Raw genomic sequence first — 8652 nt, 5'->3', positions numbered from 1 at the left:
AAGAAGTATATTTATTCCCACATATACTTCCCTAGAGTGTCATAATAATGGAGAACAGACTGTGATAATGTTATTTTTTATGTTACTCTGCAAGCAAATATTATCAATGTGAAATCAAGGTAGGTTGCATTTTATAATGCTATATGACTAATTTATATACAAATAAAAATATATATTTAAAAATCCTTGATATATTTGTATAGTAGGTAGGATGCTTGTCTTGCACACAGTTGACCAGAATTCAATCCTTGGCAACATATATGGCATAGCAATGCCCACTACATTCAACATCTACCATTTCTCTTTATAAAAGAGAAGTGAAATCTTAATATATCCCAAATTAAATCTTTGATTATTTTATTAATAATTTTTATTTTGACCAAAGTGGTTTACAAATCATTCACAGTAGTATTTTAGGTACAAAGTGACATTGAATAAGGGGCATTCTCACCACCAATGTTGTCCTTCCTCCACTCCTGTTCCCAGCATGCAATCCCATATCGCCCCTCCTTTTCTCCCCGGACTGCTAGTATAAGTGGTCCCTTCTGTGTCTAGATTGTTGTAGATTGGGTATCGATTCTGTTGTAGTTGGCTTTGGATTTGGTGTTTAAGTCTGATCATTTTTTATTTCTACTCAATGTTCATACAACTGTTTGGTCTTGGTGTCCTCTATTATTTCCCCCTCAATTTATGAGGCAGAACAAGATGGTTTAAATCTTTGATTTAAGAATGATATATGGAACTGTATAAGGAAAAGGCTGAATGAGGCCTCAGGTTATTGGAATTCTTGAATTTCCTTTTTTTTATCCTTATTTTTGACGGGGGAGCACACCCAGTGATGCTCAGGGGTTACTCCTGGCTTTGGCTCAGAAATGGCTGCTGGCTTGGGGAACCAAATGGAAATCTGGGGGATTGAATCATGGTCTGTCCTATGTTAGTGCATGCAAGTCAAACGCCCTGCTGCTTGTGCCATCACTCCACCCCCTGAATTTCCTTTTTTCTAACTATCACCTTAAATCAAAGATTGTCTAGCCTTTCTATCAATGGCTTTGAAAGAAACTAAATAAACTAGGAGAGAGAGAATTACAGTATTACCAATGATAAAGCATCTCCTTAATGATTAGTGATGTAGAGCATAAAATATTCACTTCTTCTTCCCATTTTTGGATGGGGTTAGATGACTTTTTATTGCAAAGTTCCACCAGTGGATTATATAGGATTATATATCCTATATATATCTAGGATTATATATCCTAGATATTAATCTATCTGATGGTTCTGGGTGAATAATTTCTGCCACTCCATGGATAGCCTTTAAATTCTGTCACTATTTCATTTGATGTGCATAAACTTCTCAGTTTAATGTAATCCTATTTGTTTATATTTGTTTCTACTTGCTTGGCTAGTAGTGTTTCATCCTTGAAGATGCCTTTAGCTTCAATGTCATAGAGTATTCTGTCTATGTTTTCCTATTCATACTTTATGGTTTCAGATCGCCATGAAGGTTTTTACTCTATTTTTATTTGACCTTTGTGCATGATGTTAACTAGAGATCTGCATTCATCTTTTTGGTATGTTGTTGGCCAGATTTCCCAGCAGGACATATTGAAGGGGATTTCCTTACTCCACTTTGTGTTTCTTGCTCCTTTTTCAAAATGATATGCAAATTCATGAAGTGTTCCATATTTAAAAAAAACTTAATTGTTCTTAAACCTGTGAATTCATCTCTAGATATTCAATTTTTTTTTTTGGTTTTTGGGCCACACCCGGTGGTGCTCAGGGGTTACTCCTGGCTATCTGCTCAGAAATAGCTCCTGGCAGCCACAGGGGACCATATGGGACACCAGGATTCGAACAAACCACCTTAGGTCCTGGATCGGCTGCTTGCGAGGCAAACAACGCTGTGCTATCTCTCCAGGCCCTGGATATTCAATTTTATTCCATTGATCTAATGCTCTCCATTTATTCCTTACCACACTGTTTTAATGACTATTGCTTTATAATACAGTTTAAAGTTGAGGAAAGTGATGCCTTCCATCTTCTTTTTGCCAAGGATTGCTTTATCTATTCATGTAATTGGAGGAGCATATTATCCATTTTTTTAAAAAAAAACTCTCATGGACATTTTTATGGGGACTACATTAAATATGTACAATGATTTGGGAACTGTTGACATTTTAATCATGTTAATCCTCTCAATCCATGTGGAGGGCATATATTTACATTTCCTTGTGTCCTCTTTTATTTCTTTTTTTTTTTTACTTTTTTTTCCTCTTTTATTTCTTTAAGCAATATTTTATCTTTATATATCTTTAGATAGCTTTTTTTTTTTTTTTTTGGTTTTTGGGTCACACCCGGCAGCGCTCAATGGTTACTCCTGGCTCTATGCTCAGAAATTGGTCCTGGCAGGCTCAGGGAACCATATGGGATGCCAGGATTCAAAACACCAACTTTCTGCATGCAAGGCAAATGCCTTACCTCCACGCCATCTCTCCAGCCTCTTTCACCTCTTTAGTTGTCTTTGAGGTATTTGATTTTCTGATGTAAAGTTGTGGGATTATTTTTTAATATATTTTTATTCTTTTTCATTATTCGTGTATAGAAAAGTCATGACTTTTTGCATATTAACTTTGTAGCTTGTCACTTTACTCTTCAAGTGTATTGTTTCTAGAAGCTTTTTATGTGGAATCTTTATGATTTTCTAGATACAATATCTTATTCTCAAATAGCAAGACCTTTACTACTTCCTTCTATGTGGATGTCTTTGGTGTTTTTTTCCTGCCTAATTTCTATGGCAAGTACTTTCAGTATTATATTAAATAGAAGTGGTGAGAAGGGAAGTAGCATTATGAGAAGAAAAATAGGCAAGAAATATTACTATATTTTGAGCTGAAGGAAAGAATGAGACAGCAAGGCTAGGTGAAACAAAACACCACAACCAATAAAGAAGAGGGATTAATCAAGAGTGACAGAAAAAAAGTCATAAAGAGGAGGAGAAAGAATGTGCTGTGATGAGTAAGTGGGTTCTAATATATTTCTACTGAATCACTGTCTCTAGTCCATTTAACTCTTTGGACACAAATATTAGCTCTTCGATATTTTTGGACGGAGAATCCCCAAGTGGTGATTGGACGTTCTGGGGAACCACATTCAGAATAATGGTGTGCTACATAAGCTCTGAGCTATCAGTAGCCACTCTACCACTTGTAGATCTGACACTCAATGTTGGTCAGCTAAGTTTGCAAGTATGTGCTGCCAGGGATCAAAGCTAGGTTCTATGTCCCTGCTCTGTCAACTCACTTTCTTTTAAAGAAATAAAGAAATGGGCTCTAAGTTTCTACAAAGCTTATTTTAAATTTTCTTTACCTGTATAGATAATACACTCCTGAAAGTGTTTTTGAATAGCCTTGTATGAGTAGTCTTTCAATGCCATATAAAATGCTATGGGTCAGGAACCTTGCTTAGTACCCACAGAGCTTATTTATTGTCATGGAAGTTTAAAGCAAGTTCTTGTTGGTACACCAGACAAATTCCTTAAATATTGGGGTGATCATTTTTTCAAGGTTAGTCATCACCTGCATTTTAAACATAAAATTGTTGTTCTATTTACTGAATGTCACTTTAAAAATAAAAATAAAAAGGTGTTACCCTCCTTTTCTTGGTGGGCATCAGGGGTGTGGTCCCAATGCCCGTAATGTCCGGAGGTAGAGGGTAAGGGCTCCGTGCCCCTCGGCGTCATGTCTTTGGTGCTGGCGGTTTGCAACCCGCCGGTTCTATCCTCAAGGCCTGGGACATGGGAAAAAATAAAAAATAAAAAAAAATAAATAAAAAGGTGTAGTTGTTTTCTATGTAAACATATTTTTTTCTGCTGAAGAATTTAGAAAATGTCTAATAAGCTCAAAACTTGAAAAATATAATTTACTAAATCTAAAGTTTTATAAATCAAATTTATGCAGTGATTTTGAATGTTCTAGGAAGTTTTAGTTATAGGCAGACATGTTTACAGAAGAGCTATAGATTTCAAAATTTACCAAAAATTAGCATATAATTAAATTAGTAAAATTCTGGCAAGAACTTACTTGATACTTCTAATAAATTATCAAATAAAAATAGGAAAGGAAAATTTATGCCAGCTAATTTCCAGAGCAAATTAAGAGTACAGGCACATGAGGAATCTTGTAATACTTGGCCAAATAGACCCCAGCAAATATAAAATTGCAGAAGAGGCTAGAACTCAAATCAACTAGAAAATCAGTAAAAATTTGGAATTAACAGCAATAGGTATATAAAGAAACAAGACAGAGATAAATTCATTAAGAAAATAACTTTGAACATTAAGTATGTTTAATTTCCTCTTTTATATTATATATAATTATTGATACTTTTTGAAAGATATAGCTATCTTATCAATTGTAAAATATGTATGACGTATTTTATTCAAAGATAAACATAATGAGTGCATGAATAATATCAAACACTATTTTATACCAATGATTCTCAAATACTTATTGTATAAGCAAAGCCACATTTTAACTATATCCACACTACTGTTAAGTTTGCTTATGAAAGTAATTTTTAATTTCATCTTAGTACTCCCACAAAGATGGCTATGTAAGATTTTAGAAAGATGGAGAGTCCCTTATTTTGACATGTCTTACTAATAAACAACAATAATAAATTTTGGAAAAAAATCAACACAATTATGTGAATTTATATGTTGTTACTTTTTCATATTTGTTATCCTATTTTTATGGGCATACAACCAAAAATAAACATAATAGGCGACATTTACACACTTTTTTAAATTTTGAATTTTTAAATGACATTTATTAAATATATTAAATATAAGAAATTTTACTAATAAATTCCAGACTTTTTAGAAGCATTTAGAATTATTACTGGATTTAACTGGATTAATATAGATATAACTATAATTAGACTTTTTAAACTTTTTAAGCTTTTGCCCAGACTTTTTTTTTTTCTTGAGGGGATGGGGGGGTTCCAGGGTTTACATCAGGGCTTTTATATCAGGTTTTACATCAGGGTGTAATCCTCTAGTTTACATCAGAGGTGCTTGATGGATCATATGGGGTGCTGGGGAACAAACCCGAGTCTGCCATATATGTGCAAATCAAGCGTCCTACTCATGGTACAACCTCTCTGACTTCTGAAAGTTAAAAAAAATTTTTTTTCACCCTGCGGCAGGCATCTTGCGTCTCAGCATTTCTAGTGGGGACAAAATCCTTCACGAGATGAAAACGGGTACACAAGCGGCCGAATATGAAATATGAAATAATGAAACCATACAAAATAAATAGTATGGGGACCCGTATCTTCAATAGACGTGAGACAATTTTACTCTTCTAGTTTAGAAAGAAGGTTCTTATGACAAAGGATGAGAAACTTGTTTTGCTATAATTTTGCAGCTGACCAGAATAGCAAAGGCAAGTAATCTAGAAAACTGTTTGTTTACCACTTGGAAGCTGAAGCAGGTTGCAGGTAGCTAGACTTGTCTTTGAGTTGCAAATTTACTTTGCCAGCAGGAACTTTAGTAGCTTTTGGTACTGAAATTTTTCCTGAGCATTCATTAACTGAGGCCGAATTTTGGCCTGTAGTTTTGCAAGGGAGACAAAGCCAAATAATATAAAAAGAGATTTTTTTTGTTTTGTTTTGTTTTGTTTTTGAGTCACACCCGGCGGTGCTCAGGGGTTACTCCTGGCTGTCTGCTAAGAAATCGCTCCTGGCAGGCACGGGGGACCATATGGGACACCGGGATTTGAACCAACCACCTTTGGTCCTGGATCGGCTGCTTGCAAGGCAAACATCGCTGTGTTATCTCTCCGGGCCCATAAAAAGAGATTTTTAATGTCACCACCATGTCATGAATATCAGAAATATTTCCAGTAATCTACGTAGGGGGTATGATTAACATCCACCAATGGGCCTGCTGACTAAAATATTTCTTGGAGGAATATCAGCTCACTGCTCCAGGAAAATTATAATAGATATATCTGGAGGTGTGCTTCCCCTAGAATGGAGGTGTCTATGTTTATTACAATAAAATATAATTTTTATTATAGCACCATAGTTTATCAAGTGGTTTAGAATATAGTCATTTCAAACATTAAATGTTGCAATACTAGTCCTAAGACCAGGGTGACCTTCCCTTCACCAGTATCCCATGTTGCAATACTGCCCTTGATGGGGTTGACTGATGGAGAGAAGAAGGATGAGGCCTTTCTCCTCCAGCTCGACCACGCGTCTCTTACCCTGTTCAGCGGGTGGTTCTGAGGTGAATGCGGAGGGAAGAAAGTTAACAGGCCGCTGTGCCCAAACTTTTAAAAATCTTCACAATGATAATTTATAATTATACTAGCTCCACAGGTAGATAAAATAAGGCAGAAAACCTCTTTAATATAATCACCAAATTAAGTAAAATATTACACAATTTTTTTAAATGTCAAAATCCCTGCTACCCTAGTTTGGTAGATCTAAGAAATTTTAAGTATGGATATGAACAAAAGAAATAAAAATTCTAAGCAAAGGTATATAAGTACTCCCAAAAGATACCTATGTGTGATGTAATTGTGGTTAAGAAATTGTTGGATAAAGAGCAATAGAGGAATCTATGAATGTTTCCAAAAGATGTCTGAATTTTCTGAGTGAAAATAAGAATCATTATGCAAGAGAGTTGATATAAGAGACCAAGAAATGTTACCCAATTTGGTTAACCATTTTGATTTTTATAGGAGACATAGCTATAACCAATGCTGGACTTGCAATTCTATTTACTATATATTAACTTGTCATACTTCTTATTTAAACATTTCTTACCCATATCTCAAAAAAATATCAGACTTAAAGGCATACTTTAAGTATCCTAAGAGAGAATTCACAGAAATCAAGAGATTGAGAAACATTTATAGCAGTTAACTACTTTTCAAAAATGTTATTTATTTTAAATTTCAATTTTCAATTTCAAATATTTGTTCTGTGTCTATTGGACATTTCTAAATATATGCATTATCAATACTTCAAACTCAGTGGAACTGAAGATAAATTTGTCTTCATGTTCCTCACAAAACACAGACATAGAAACTCCACAGTTCCTGCTCCCCAGTGAATAATTTTATAATTTACTTAAAAATTATTTTAGTTTTTAACTCTATATTTTTGAAAAAATCAAAACTATTCTAATTATAATTAATTGTCAATTATAATTAATTATAATTAATGTCAAGGAAACTATAGACTGATGATAATATTTCATAAATAGCTAAATTATTCTAGAAAAATATTATTAGTGGCAAGTATTAAATATTTTCAATATTCTTCAAATGATATATGAATTACACATTTTTGGTGCTCTGAAAACTGTATAAGTATGTGTAAGAAATCAAAGTTTGATCATTTTCCACACCTTACACAAAAATGGATCAAGGCCGTTGAGGTCTGAATGGAAATTATAAAGTACACTGAGGAAAATATATGTGGAATTCTTCAAGATTTGGAACTCAAACGGCATCTTTAATAATCTGACATCACTGGAAAAGGCAGCAAAATAAAAAATAAACAAATGGGACTACATCAAGCTATATAGTTTCTGCATAGCAAAACAATCACAAGCTAACAGTAAAGTACAACTAACTGAATGGGAAAAATATTCTCATTTAACACATCAGATAAAGGCTTGATATTCAGGATATAAAAAGGACTCACAATGATCAAGCAAAAAATAACAATAGGCTTATCAAATAATGGGAAGAAAAAATGAACAGATACTTCTCAGAGGTAGACAAATGGATTGCCATTTTGAGGCCCATGAAAAGTGCTCAGCATTCCTTATCATTAGAGAAAATCAAAACAAGAAAACAGTGAGATATCTCAGACAAATAAGAATGGCACATATAAAAACGACGAAGTATGGGAACAATTTTTATGGGAGTTGACACTGGTGGTGGGATTGGTGTTGAAATATTATATCCCCAAAACTCAACTGTCAGTAACTTTATAAATCATAGTTGTTTAGTTAAATAAAAATAATTAAAAATAAAACAAATGAGGGCCAGATCAATGGCACAAGTGGTAGGGTGTTAGCCTTGCACTCCAAACCTAGGACTGACTGTGGTTCAATTCCCATGTGTCCATCCCATTTGGTCCCCCAAGCCAGGAGCGATTTCTGAGCGCATAGCCAGGCATAACCCCTGAGCATTACATGGTGTATCCCCACAATAGAAGATAGTAAATGAGGAAAGAAAAGTAAATTATCCAGTTTTGGTTGATTTTGGGGGGAAGGACATACTTGGCTGCTCTCAGGGATAGCTGCTAACAGTATTCAGGTGATATATGATGCCTGGGATTGAACCTGAGTTATTCTCTGTACTTTCTATCCCTTGAAAATCTTTCATTAATCTATACAGATGGAATATTCAAGAAATGTAGTAAAGGGTAGGACGCTCCAATAATGACTTGTCACATTTATTCTTCCCATGCACACCTGAATAATAAACCATGGTGGCTTTTCTCAAATAGAACCTGAAAGAAAAGAAATTTTCTATCTCTAATTCTTTGAAATAGCATTTCACAGAAAGAGGAAAATTTATCATGTATAGTATGAATATATATATATATATATATATATATATATATATA

General features: G+C 34.1%; 1 non-coding gene across 1 annotated transcript; it reads left to right on the top strand.

Moving 5' to 3' along the window:
• The first annotated feature begins 3648 nt into the window (after positions 1–3648).
• On the top strand, positions 3649–3797 carry LOC126029315 (small nucleolar RNA SNORA57). The gene has a single exon (XR_007502932.1). It is a non-coding gene; the product is annotated as a small nucleolar RNA SNORA57 (small nucleolar RNA).
• The last annotated feature ends 4855 nt before the right edge of the window (positions 3798–8652 follow it).

This window comes from Suncus etruscus, chromosome 14 (genome assembly GCF_024139225.1).
Source record: "Suncus etruscus isolate mSunEtr1 chromosome 14, mSunEtr1.pri.cur, whole genome shotgun sequence".
Taxonomy (NCBI): domain Eukaryota; kingdom Metazoa; phylum Chordata; class Mammalia; order Eulipotyphla; family Soricidae; genus Suncus; species Suncus etruscus.
This window is presented reverse-complemented; position numbering and strand designations above follow the sequence as displayed.